Source organism: Agelaius tricolor, unplaced genomic scaffold (genome assembly GCF_023055355.1).
Source record: "Agelaius tricolor isolate 1412-34295 unplaced genomic scaffold, bAgeTri1.0.p SCAF_1, whole genome shotgun sequence".
In the NCBI taxonomy this organism is placed as follows: Eukaryota; Metazoa; Chordata; class Aves; order Passeriformes; family Icteridae; genus Agelaius; species Agelaius tricolor.
This window is the reverse complement of record NW_027269261.1, coordinates 15,489,854-15,501,825: the sequence shown is the minus strand read 5'-3', so window position 1 is coordinate 15,501,825 and position 11,972 is coordinate 15,489,854. Positions and strand designations below refer to the sequence as shown.

Genomic DNA, 11,972 nt, shown 5'->3' with positions numbered 1-11,972 from the left:
CACCTGCACACACACACACACACACCTGCACACACACACAGACACACACACCTACACACCTGCACACACACACCTGCACACACACAAACACACACACACAGACACACACACCTACACACACACACACAACTGCACACACACACACCTGCACACACACACACCTGCATACACACACACACACCTGCACACACACCTGCACACACACCTGCACACACGCACACGGGCGCACACACACCTGCACACAGGTGAGCGGGCACGCAGGGACTGGACTACAACTCCCGCCATGCCCCGCGGCGGGTAGGGGGCGTGGCCCGGCTCGGCCCCGCCCCGCCAGTGTGGCGCGCGGTGAGGCGGGGCGGGGGGCGGCGCGCGGCAGTCGGTGTGAGGGCGGCGGAGCTGGCGGCGTCCATCAGCATCGCCTGCTACTCGGCGGCCGCTTCTCGGCAGCTGCTCCCGCTGCTCCCCGCCTGTGGCTCGCAGCACCGACCCGCCGGAGCCCTGCCGGTCGGAGGTGAGCTCTCTGAGGCTTCTCCCCTTGTCGCCCAGTGGGAACTATCGCCCTCCGCGCGGCCGTGAGGAGGCTGAGGCTGCCCCTTCCCCCCCGCTCCCGGCCTGCCGGCGTGGGGTGCCTCTTCTGCGCGTTTCCTTCCTCCCCGCGGTGAGTATCGCGCCTGTCGCGACACAGCCCCATCCGCGCGCCGCTGCCGAAGGGGTGGGGGGCCTGCCCCTTCCCTGCCTCCCCTCCCGCCGCCCTGCGCGCTTTGTACTGCGCCTCGCAGGGCTCCCTTGTTGTGGTTGGTCCTAAAATAATTCTCCGTTCATTTCTTTTTTTTTTTTTCCCCCACCGGGGTTTGGGAAGTTCTTGTCTCCTTTTGTTTTATTTTGCCTTTTTTTTTTTTTTTTTTGGTCTTTTTTTGTTTAATCTTTTTTTTTTTTTGCTTCCCACCCACCCGGAGTTCGCCCCGCTCTGGGGCTGAATGTGCTGGGGAAGCTCTTTGTCATGGAGCGGCTGCCGAGCCGTCTGCCCTCGGGAAAAACATCACTTAAAAAAATAGGAAAAAAAAAAGTCGCTCCATACTTGAACACGAGGGTTCTGTTGAATTCGGGGGTGGATGGGGTTTTTTTTGGCGGGGGCGGTGGTATGTGTGTATTTTTTGGGGGTAAGAACGAGTTCTCCCCCCGCCTCCCCCGCCAAGTCCATTGATCGCAGGCTCCCGTGCCGGAGCGCGGAATGGGAGCAGCACGCAGGCGGGTGACAACAAAACAAAGGGGGATTTTGTTTGGCTGCTGTTAACCTGAAAGATCTTTCTGGGAAAGCTTGCTTCTTTTTCTTTGGATTTTTTTTTTTTAATCCCTAGCTCTTCCAAATTTGATGATGTTTTACTCTGGAAAAATCTAGCTGGGCGGTGGGTAAGTTATGTCTTTAATTTTAAGATTCTTGGGGGAATTGCAGGTTTTCTCTCCCATCTCTTCAGCCTTGGCTCTTTTGTGAGCAGCCCGCCGTCCAGCGCAACTTGTGTCCGGTTTTTCTTTTCACTCTTGTTTTCACCTAGTTAAATAATATGTTTTCACGATCTAGTACGAGGGGGACATTTCTGCCTGCAACAGCTATAGAGAAGATATTCAAAAGGCAGGGAGAGAAGGAGCAGTTGTGTTTTTAGCTGAATAATTTTCCTCTGATAAAGGGTATATTTTAAAGCAGTTACGTTTTTATACCGGAAGCATTTTTCTTACCCCCACCCCTCTTGTTTTTGTTTTAAATGCCACCTCGAAAACTGCAGCTACTTCACCTCTGCAAAATGCAGCTTCTGGAATACATGCGAGCAAAAAGCAGTCTAGCTGTAATGCTGGTGTTTCTGGCCTTACAGGCCACCCCTTTTTGGTATTTTTTTCTGGGACTCCTCTGTCTTGAAAATACTCTACTTGGTAAGGAAAATTACAAAGCTTTTCAGCTAGCTAGAAGCTGGCGCTTCTACATCTGAAGGACGATAGGGTTTTTTTTTGGTTTTTTTTTTTTTTCATTTTGAACGCATATGGGAGGCGGGGGGAGACCCGGGGAAAAAAAAGGCCGTTTCCGGTTTCTGTTCAGCAGCGTTTCGAATTTTTTTTCCCACAAAGAAGCAGCCAGATGACCTGTTGATGACACATCTTCAGTTGCTTTTTGTTCGAGAAGGCGCCTGTAGGTTAGTGGAGATGGACAGGCTGCCCACATCTTCGTTTGCACGTGTTGTTGTGTGGTCTGTGCGGCTTTGTAATGTTTTAGGCCGACAATTTTGGAGTGAGTAATGTGGAGCCAAAGTTTAGACGTCTGCCCAGGACATTTCCCCCTTTCCTCTCCACCACAGTCCTTTCCCCCATGAAAAAGCATGGCTTGCTGAAAATTGAGCATTGGTAGTTGGAAAATTAGGCGCTCTTGGTGCTGTGCAAGAGAAGTGTCCTAACTCTTTGAAGTCGTGTGAATGGCCTGGCAGAAAGCTTTAGGAATGCATTTTGGTTGTATGTAGGTTGCTGCTGGGTACCTTAAGCTTCAACATCTCCTATTTCAAATGAATTAAACATGTAGGAGCACCTACTGTTACGCTGAGTAAAGTCGGCTGAGTAAAGTCGTGTAACGTGTGCCTCATGAATGTTTCCATTCTTACTAAACACTGGAATGTATTTCTCAACACAGCAGGTCACCGTGCTAGTGTTCATCTTAGAAATTAACATTTTGAGTAACTACTAGGGTAATTCCAGTTAAAGAGAAATTTAATATACTACCTTTGCTACAACCGTTTTGTATTTTGGAGGCAATATTGGTTTCTTAATAAAAACCAGGCGTGGAAAACAGGATCCTTTCACTTCAGCATTTACAGCTAGTGGCTGAGTTTGTAGTTACAAAATAGAGGATCATGTGCTTGGAGCCAGTGGTATTTTAAACTCTTATTCATTTGAAAAGAGCTAATTACAAGTATTTTTTGATATAAAATGTCTTTTCAGACAGGAACTCTGGAATACAGGAAAGTGGAAAACCCAAAGCTGTTTGTAGATGCTAATCCATGCCCTGAGCAAAAAAAGGGAGAATGAGGGTATTTCATAAGAAATCAGTCACCTTTAAGTGCATACTTGTAAGTGAAATTACACAGCTGATTAGCAATTCCTGCTGGATGCCAGTAATTGGAGGTACTTGTTGCTGGCTGGTCACCGTGCTCCTTGCTGGTTAGATTGTAAAAGTTTTGACTGAACATCAGGATGAAAAAGTCCAGCTCCTTTGCCTCCCAGACATTCATTCCTTAATCTCCAGATTCGCAAGCGTGCTGACAAACTGTCAGAGGAAGTGACAGCAAAGACATGGGATAGGAAGTAGGTCGAGCACCGCTGAACGCTGTTGAGTTTCAGTGGAAAAAAAGTGAGCATGTTTCCATCTGATCTTGTTTCTGTTTCCTTTCAATCTACCGGTTAGCAGGATGCACCAAGAAGTGTCACTCTGCTACTGAGGTTCCCCAGTCCTACTGAAATTAATATTGCACCTCCAGTCAGGCCCAGTTAGTCTACCTGGGTGAAAAGATTCATGGGAAAGAAAGTCAAATAGCAATTTAGTTATGAAAAATCGTGTCAGGCAAAACTGTAGTGGCTCTGTGCTCCTCAGGAGGTGGTGGGCAGGTTGTGGGATGCATTTCCCTGTCCCTGTGCTGCTTTAGGCTCTCCAGTGGTTGCTCGGGGTGGGCTGGGGCAGTAGGGTAGCATCATGGCACGTTTGTTGTGGCCTTAACATTTTGTGATGGCAATTAGTAGTTACAAGTGATTGTGATTCTTCTTTAAAATGTTTGAATGTATGTATTAAAAAGCCCGCCTTTCAATTTAAAAAAGATGGAAGCTTTTTCCTGCTAGAAATCCTCCTGAAACTTAAAAAAAAAGAACGCACTACTTGTTTCTGCCTTCTGCTAAAAGCAGTAAAAACTCTTTGACAATAACTTGATTTGCAGAAAAATGAGTCTTGCACACTATGAGTATGTTGTCTCACAAGTATCCTGTATTTTTATTAGTTTGAAAATAAGCTTTTTCTTCAGGTAGGCAGAGGTTCGTGAGTGCTTTGCACGAGTGAGTGCACAGCTTTTGGGCTGCCTAGGTGAGCCCTGTGGCATGGCCTTCTTTTGCCGACCCATGTGACGTGATTTGGAGCACCAAATGTTCTAGCTGCTCAAAGTGACCTTTCTGGAATAACCCGGTAGTGATGAGGGATTGTGAAATAGTTGACTGGAAACTACAGGGTTTGCAGGAGAAAGCTGTTGTCCCCTGCTGGCACCCTGTGCTGTAGGTAGGTGCTCATGAGTACCAGTCCTGCTCCAGCGATGTCTCCTGGCTGGCGTGTGAGGTGGCATTTGGGGACGTGGGCTCAAGTGTGAACGAGTCAGCAGCTTGTTTGGTTGAGGCTGAATGCAGTGCCTGGGTGGGAGTGTTTGGTTAAGGATTGATGGTATCCTCTGGAGCCTGCCATGCAGGAGCACGGCTCAGTACAGGAACAGGTAATAAAAGTTAATCTGCTGACCTTGGTTTTAATCCATGCTGCTGGATTTAATCACAGTGACTTGAATGCCACCCATGGTACTTATGTAAATGCTGAATTTTGGGCTTGAATCTCATACTCGAGAGCAGAGTGGACTAAACCTTGCAGTGAGTTTCTGGCTGTGGTTTCAGGAGTGGGAGTACCCTATAATTTTACTTTTCTAATTAAAGCTATATTGCAGTTTTTTTTTTTTTTAGATTAGATGCGGTCAAAACCTCTTACTCTGGTCCAATAATTATATTCCTGTCAGGAAGAGGATTTGTTCAATTCACACTCACTTTCCTTGTTCACCTGTATATGTTGTAAAAGACTTGGGACGTGTATTAATGCTGGCTCAAAATGCTCTTGGTCTGCCTTGATGTTGGCTAGACAGCCATGCCAACCAGATGGTTTTCTATGCCAACCTTGTTTGTAGAAGTTAATTGCATAAATGTGTTTTTAGAAGGGAGAAAAGCATTCCTTGTGAGAAGTTTTTTTTAATAGTACAGAGATATTTGGGGCAGGGAGATGCTGGTCTGGCTACATCAGGGTGTGTGCATATGTGTGAACAGCAAGGAGGGTATTGAAAGACTGTGGTTAAAAAGGCCCAAACCTGGAATTTTTTTTTTTGTTATTATTAAGGGTGGTTGATAATATGAATAGCTACTAGATAATATTTTGTGGATTTATTGAGGTTTTGTGTGACTGGGATATATGAATGTGTAGGTACTTGCAGGTTATGGGTTTGGAGTAAGTTAGTAAAGTAGGATTCTGTAGGGGATAGTTTGTTGGAGCTGGGACTTGAAGATACAAAACCAGAAAAATATCCCAAAGCAACCAAAACCCAGAAAAGTAATAAAGCACAAATCCCTGCCTAGCCAGAATTTTCTTTTAAGTAGACCACCATCAATGGGCTTTTTCCTTCCATTGCCAATTGATTCATCTGTCTGGATGTACTTAGCTGCTTGTATTTCAAGTTTGTAATGTTTCTGTAACTATACAACCCTTTGTGTTTTCTACAAATGCTTAAAAATGCTCTTTTCTGAGCTGGGGTACCTCTGTTCCTTACATTACAGACAAGGTAGGGAATAGAATGTGAATTTGAGGGCACCAATTTAGTTTTTGTTGAGAAGACTGTTGAGATTTGACATTGGTGGAGCTCAAGGCCTGCAAGAATTTGTGAAGACATAGTAAGAAGAAACTTGGTGATGTGATTTGTACATCTCACACTGTCCTGCTTGTCTGTTCAGTGTTTCTGCTTAATTATCTGAACCATGCAGTGAGCAACTGCAAAGTTGCAGCTGTTGGGTTAGTTTGTCCCTTCCAGCTTACCCCCATGGATGGTAACCCCTTGATCTGGGCCAAAACCACGAATGGCTTCATTGTTCTTTGGGTCAGGGCAGTCAAACTGGCATCTCTGGGTTAGGTCTAGCTGAAAACATTTCACTCAGCTGGTCATCTTTGGCCAGGAATTCATCAGTGATGTCTGGAACAGCTTGCAAGGCACCTGGGTAGAACTGTGGGCTTTAGGAAAGACTGCTCCTGTGCCTGTGCAGTCTGCACATAGCCTTAAACATCACATCCTTTGGGACACTGTAAGGCAAGGTTTAACTAGTCTCAAAGTTAGGCTTAGGCTTCCATATGTTTGTAGTTCCTTTCCTTGTGTTGAGATCTTGCCTTTCTGAAATGCCCACTCTCTCTGTTCCCACATCCTTCTGCTTTTAATAGTCTAGCAGTATTAAACAGTAAGGACTTGATTTGTAAAATCATACAAGCTTGGGTACTGCATCTGTATTTTCTTTGTCCTAAGACAAATTGTTCTTGTTAAATGATAAAATGATAAATTTCTCCTAAGAAATCTCAAGGTTCCTCTTCTCTTTAAGTGTTAATAGGTATACTTAGATTTTTGTCTTACGCTACCTTAATATCCTTTCCACTTATCTGAAGCAGTTGTAGTTCCATGCAATATTTTTACAAGACTAATTATTGTCTTAGTCATGATTTAACACAAGTTTCAACAGGGAAAATAAGCAATGATCCTTATGTCAGATCATGGAGCTGAGCTGTTTATTTGGTATGAGCTTAGAGGTAAAAATGCACAATTCATCATATATGGAGGCTTACTATAAGTCATTTACTTTTAAAGAACTTGTTGCTCATTTTGCTTTTTTAATGCACCTCTTGGGATAAACTGCTATATTCTAAAAATGTCAGTTCTGTTATTTCCCACTAGTTTTTTTTTCTTTGTTTGGTTTGATTTACTTTTTTCCTGAGCCACTTCCAATACTCTGAGGAGTGCTCAATGTGGAAGAAAGTAAATGCAGGTAGATATTTGAGTTGCTGTGTTTAGATTGCTGCTGTACTTTAAGGTTAGCAGAAGATGACTTTAAACTTCTGTGCTGCAGCACAAGAGAGTAAAGTGGCTTTGGCCCTTACTAATATTGGAGGTAGGGTATGTGCTCCCTCTTGGATTTGGATCTGACTCCTTTTTGCTGGGCAACTGCCATCTTTTGAATTTAGGAACATGCTACAAAATCTTCTGATAGAAGCTGGGAGAGTTCCTCCTTGTGTCAGAAACTAGAGTAGTTGACTTAATATTTGAGAAGCCAGAGTTATGGACTGTTCAACCAATACTGCTATTTTAATCTTCATGATCAAGCTTTTGTGGTAATTAGGTTTCAGATTTAGGATGCTACTTTCAGTAGTCCACAAAAAACTGTATCATGCCCGCAAGAGGCATGAACACACTGTGTGTGCAGTTGAATAGTTACAAGGGGAGAAGATAATACTCTAGTTGTAAATCAAGCCATTGTGGTAACACCTAATTTCAGCACCCACTAATTTTTGGGGTATTTATTTAATGTACTTTCAATAAAGAGCTGGGAGACAACCAGCTTGAATGGCCTGAAACTTAGAGACAGTCAGTTAAAAAACTGCTTTTTAACAGGGCAAAGGTGTGACAGTTCTGCAGTAGGTAATGCAGAGAACCAGAAGGCCCAAGAGCAGACACTTAATGTTTCATTTGTTCTTTTTCTCATGTGATAATGTTGAGGCATATTTGTGATGGTAGTGCTGACACTTCAGATAAACACTGCTTCCTGCTCCAGTCTGCTGTCCTTGTGTCTCTTAAAGTTCAAAGATTGTGTTTTAATACACACATATATACACACACACACACACATATCATATCATATTTTTTATAACTGCACTTCATACCCTGGGATTAGCAGACCAAGCCTTAGACAAATTACATTGTAATGCATATTAGTCTGAAGACAGGTGATCACCCCTTTGTGCTTAGATGACTTTCATGGCCAAGTCATCATCTCTTGATTCCTGTAGTAGGTGGATCCATCATACTGGGTTTTTGGTTTTGTTTTTGTTTTTTCTTTAATAATAAGGTAATTGCTATGCTGCTGTTAGCCCACATCAGTTGTTTTAGTACTTATTAGGTGCTGCATTTGGTGGATGTGAAATATCATTCCAGTTGAGCTTTCCCTTTTGGTGCAGCGTGAGCTGTTGCCTATTGGGTGAGGTTTCTGTAAGCTGCTCAAGGTTGTTCCTGAGGGCTGGAGTGTACCATGGTGAGAGAAACAGCTTTGTGGGGGTTTTTCTCTTTTCTATTTTGAAAGAAGTGATGTATTAATGTATTAAGGCTGTCAGCCACCTGCTGAAGTTGAGGAACTGAACTTGATCATGCAGGCAAATAACTGCAGAAATAGCTTTTATTTTTATTCTTTTTTTTCCTTGCATGTGTGCATATTTATGCAGTCAGTATTGTGGCCAGTATTTTAGCTTTGTTAGAGAGTTTCTGAGCAGCAGATGTGAACATAGGGTAGGTTCTTGTACCTCTCACTGCTGGCTGAGAAAGGTCAGTGTGCTCTAGTAGAAAGTGTGGGCTTACAAAGCATTTGTGACTTAGATACAGCCACTACTTTTGAATTCCTGTGCCAATATATATATATGGGCTATTTAATTTTTTCCTCACTGAAATAAGTATTCATATATCACTCTTCTGAGATGTGCATAGACAGCAGGAGGAACCTCTGCCTCGAGAGGAGAAGCATTACAAAAAGTTTTATTGTCCTTCTCTTACTCCCCCAACTTTGGGGAGGGACTCATTCAAGTTGCCAAGTATAAACAGGAGCAGAGAGAGGAGCCTGATCCAAAAGGTGAGGGAAGAGTTAATGCTTAGGTTAAAGCCAAGAGAGATCAGGCATGGGGAGGAGTGAATATTATCATGTAAATAATCATGTGTCCGATGTCTTTCAGTCTCTTGAGTCTTACAGTCTCCACAATAGCAAGTATTGTAGAAATTCTGCTATTATTTTACAGCTGTTAATGAGGAGGAGTAAAAGTCACATTTATCTGACTGCTTTATATAGTTCATAACCTCAATCACCAAGAAATAACAGCTTTAAAGATTCAGGTAGCGCTTGGCTAACATGTAGAGTGAGATGGCATGAGTTTCTTGCCTCACTTTGGGCTGGTGTCAAGTGTAGCATTGCCTATTTCTTCTTCTCTTGCTGCTCCAGTTTCCCAAGGTAGGGCTGTGGCTGAGCCATAACAAAGCTGGAATTGTGCTCCACTCTCCTGTTCAGTTAGCAAAGAGCACAGGACATGGGAGATGGCAGGGAGAGGAACCTGTGTGCTGAGATGGTGCAGGATGTCTCCAGAGCCCCAGATGGATGTCAGGCTTGTCTCTTTTTTGTCCTTATTTTAAGAAAGGTAAGGAACTCACAGGTGTGTTGATTCTTAATTTGTTAATGTTTGGAGTCTGCTACAGAAATGCAAGTAACTCTTCAGCTGCTAAAGCTACAAACCTTGCTCTGCTTTGAGGCATGTAAACTAATGAAGTACCAACAAATGGGAAGGTGGGTGAAAAAATGATAGTGCAGCCTGAGTTCCCTCAGTTCAGGCTTCCCATTTTTCTTCTGCTTTTTCACTGTGTCAGATGTTCAGAAGTGTCACCATGACTGAGGACCAGGCTGAAAGCTTACGTGAGGCACAAACCTGATACTGAGCAGGAAAGCACAGTGTTTTGGAATGTGGGGAGGTCTAACATCTGTTTGTAACCTTTTGTCACAAGTGGAAGGGATTATAGAATGACAAACAGTGATTCTTTGCCAATGGGCATGAGTTCCATTCAGCATTGCACAAAGCATGCCAATTAGATTTAATGCAAATGTTCCCTCAGAAAGATCACCTTGATTTAATTTTTTTTTCAGATGCATAAAGTAGAAAAGTAGAAATGAACTGAGACTCTCTGTTTGTTCTTTAAAAACTAAGTACTGTATTTCTGGCTCTTGGCAGACATTGTCCACAAGTACTTCATGTTCCATTGGGCTTATGCCAAATTTAATGTACCGTGTGTACTGAAAGCATCAAAACCAGACATACTTTAATTTTAGATTTTACAGTTACTGTTATTGATTTTTCTTAGAGCTGTTTCATCCAATCTGCTATCATCTTAATTTTTGTCCCTACAGGATTTTGGGGAAGAACCATGACAGTCATTATTTGTGCGGCTAGAGAGCGTTCATGTCAGTGAGAGCTGTAGATGAGACATCTCTGCAGTGGCCAGACTCTCTATTTGTAGAAGCTAAATCAGCACACTGCTTTATTTGTGAGCTCTTTCCTTCAGTACTGACTGATATGTTGTGACTGAGGACAGTGTTAAAAGCAGAGTCTGTCAACCGTCTTTCAAGAAACTTGATTTTAATAAAATCCTGAGACAGGAAGCTGAACATACCAAAAATTGTAAACTTTGGTTTTTCAGCACTTCCATGCTGTATGAATAGAAAGAAGCCTGAGAGAAAGACCTTGAATTCCGAAGAGACAAAAAAGGATGAGGTAGGGGAGAGAAGCAGAGCACAAGTAGGAATTGCGGTAGGTAGACAAAGAAAGGAAGGAAATAACTGAGGGAAAGAATAGGATAAAGTGCAAAACTTCCAACCAGTATGGGCTGGAGCATTTGTAATGCTACAGTCCTTAGGTCTGCCTATCCCTGCCTGACAGCTGTGTCTGCTGGCTGCAAATTTTGGCTCTTCATCTTTTTATTTTCAACCCTCGAGGCCAAGTAGATATGCATAAGCATGGCTTCTGGCCAGGTGGCTCCTAGCACTCAGAGTGGAACAGGATTCCCCTCCATTGTGTTGATGTGGAGCAGCATGGCATTCAGTGAAGCCTGGGTTTTCCCTTTCACTCCTCCTGCCGAGGCTGCTTTTATTAAGTGGCAGTCTGGTTTCTGCTTTGCAACTTTAACAACTCTAGCAGCAGGTAAAAGTTGCTCAGTGCTTCAGAGACCTACATCTGAGTGGGGAGTCTCTCTTGATAGAGACTCAAAATCACAGTGTTCTACATTCCCTGTTAATAATAATCCTTGTAGTTAAAGTATGTGGGAATTCCAAGTTAGTTTGTATTGTAAGCTTAACCATGGCGGTTTTTCTTAGACCTCACTCTTAGGCTGAAGTACTAAGCATGGGTTTAAGTCAGGTGTCTAGTTCTCAGCCATAGTTAATATTTCAGACTTCATCTCAGAGATACTGATTAGTCTTTGGGAATGTTACTTAAGCTTTGACAATCTTCAGATATTATCTCACAATCTTCAGAGACTGTATTTTGTGACCTACACCTGTCTTCTCATTCCACTTCCAACAGTGTACTGGAGTCTCTGTTGGGGGCTGTTCAGTTTCTGCAGGTTATCTTTGCCAGGCAGTGTCAGAAGATGCTTTCCCATCATGCAACCAAGTGACCAGTTCAGAAGAATTGTTGGTGGAAGAGTTTTCCAACTGGACCATAACCTGTGTTAATGTTGGTGTATCCCAGGTTTTATTGTAGCAACTGATTATGGAGATACCTTGCATTAATGTGAGCAGACAAAATACTGCCATGGGAAGAAAGAAGTGTACAGGAAATGACTAAGCCTTGATGAAGACAGAACTATAGATTGTTCCAAGTGTGTTTTTGTAGCTGAGACAGAATTTTAATTTTTTTCATTTGTTGCTGTTACCGTGCTTGTTTTCAAGCTTAATTTTACAACATCCTTCATAAAAGCTTAGTTTTAACTCCATATGCATGCTAATAAGATTATTGCTGTACTAAGCAGTCTTTTACTGATGAATATAGATTCTGCTACTTAAAAGAACAAAAGTTGAGTAGAAGAATGAGTATACAGAAAACAAAGTTAGCTCTAGTTAAAAATGGGAGTAAACTTTCTTTGTTTTTCAAGATTTAACGTAGCTTTTAAGTACTGTTCAGAAATAAATTATTTCCTGTTATCTCACTATTAATTAGTCCATGCATTTTAAAATGCACAATTTTACTATTTTTCTGGAAATGAGCACACTTATGTGAAAGGTGGTCCCAACTCTTGGTTCCCGTCATCTGTTGAGGTGCACTCATCACTGAGTAAATCTAGTTGAGAAACAGTCTGAAGGGTGGGTAT

The 11,972-nt window shown here is 42.8% G+C and overlaps 1 protein-coding gene across 3 annotated transcripts in view; it reads left to right on the top strand.

Moving 5' to 3' along the window:
* The first annotated feature begins 376 nt into the window (after window positions 1-376).
* Window positions 377-11,972, top strand: part of PELI1 (pellino E3 ubiquitin protein ligase 1) — a 42,860-nt gene continuing 31,264 nt past the window's right edge. For 2 of the 3 annotated variants that reach the window (XM_071424648.1, XM_071424638.1), the window contains exon 1: window positions 380-658. The gene's annotated coding sequence lies outside the window, so the exon portion shown is untranslated. Of the gene's footprint in view, window positions 659-11,972 lie in introns of all 3 variants that reach the window. The other variant, XM_071424667.1, reaches the window with a different exon arrangement.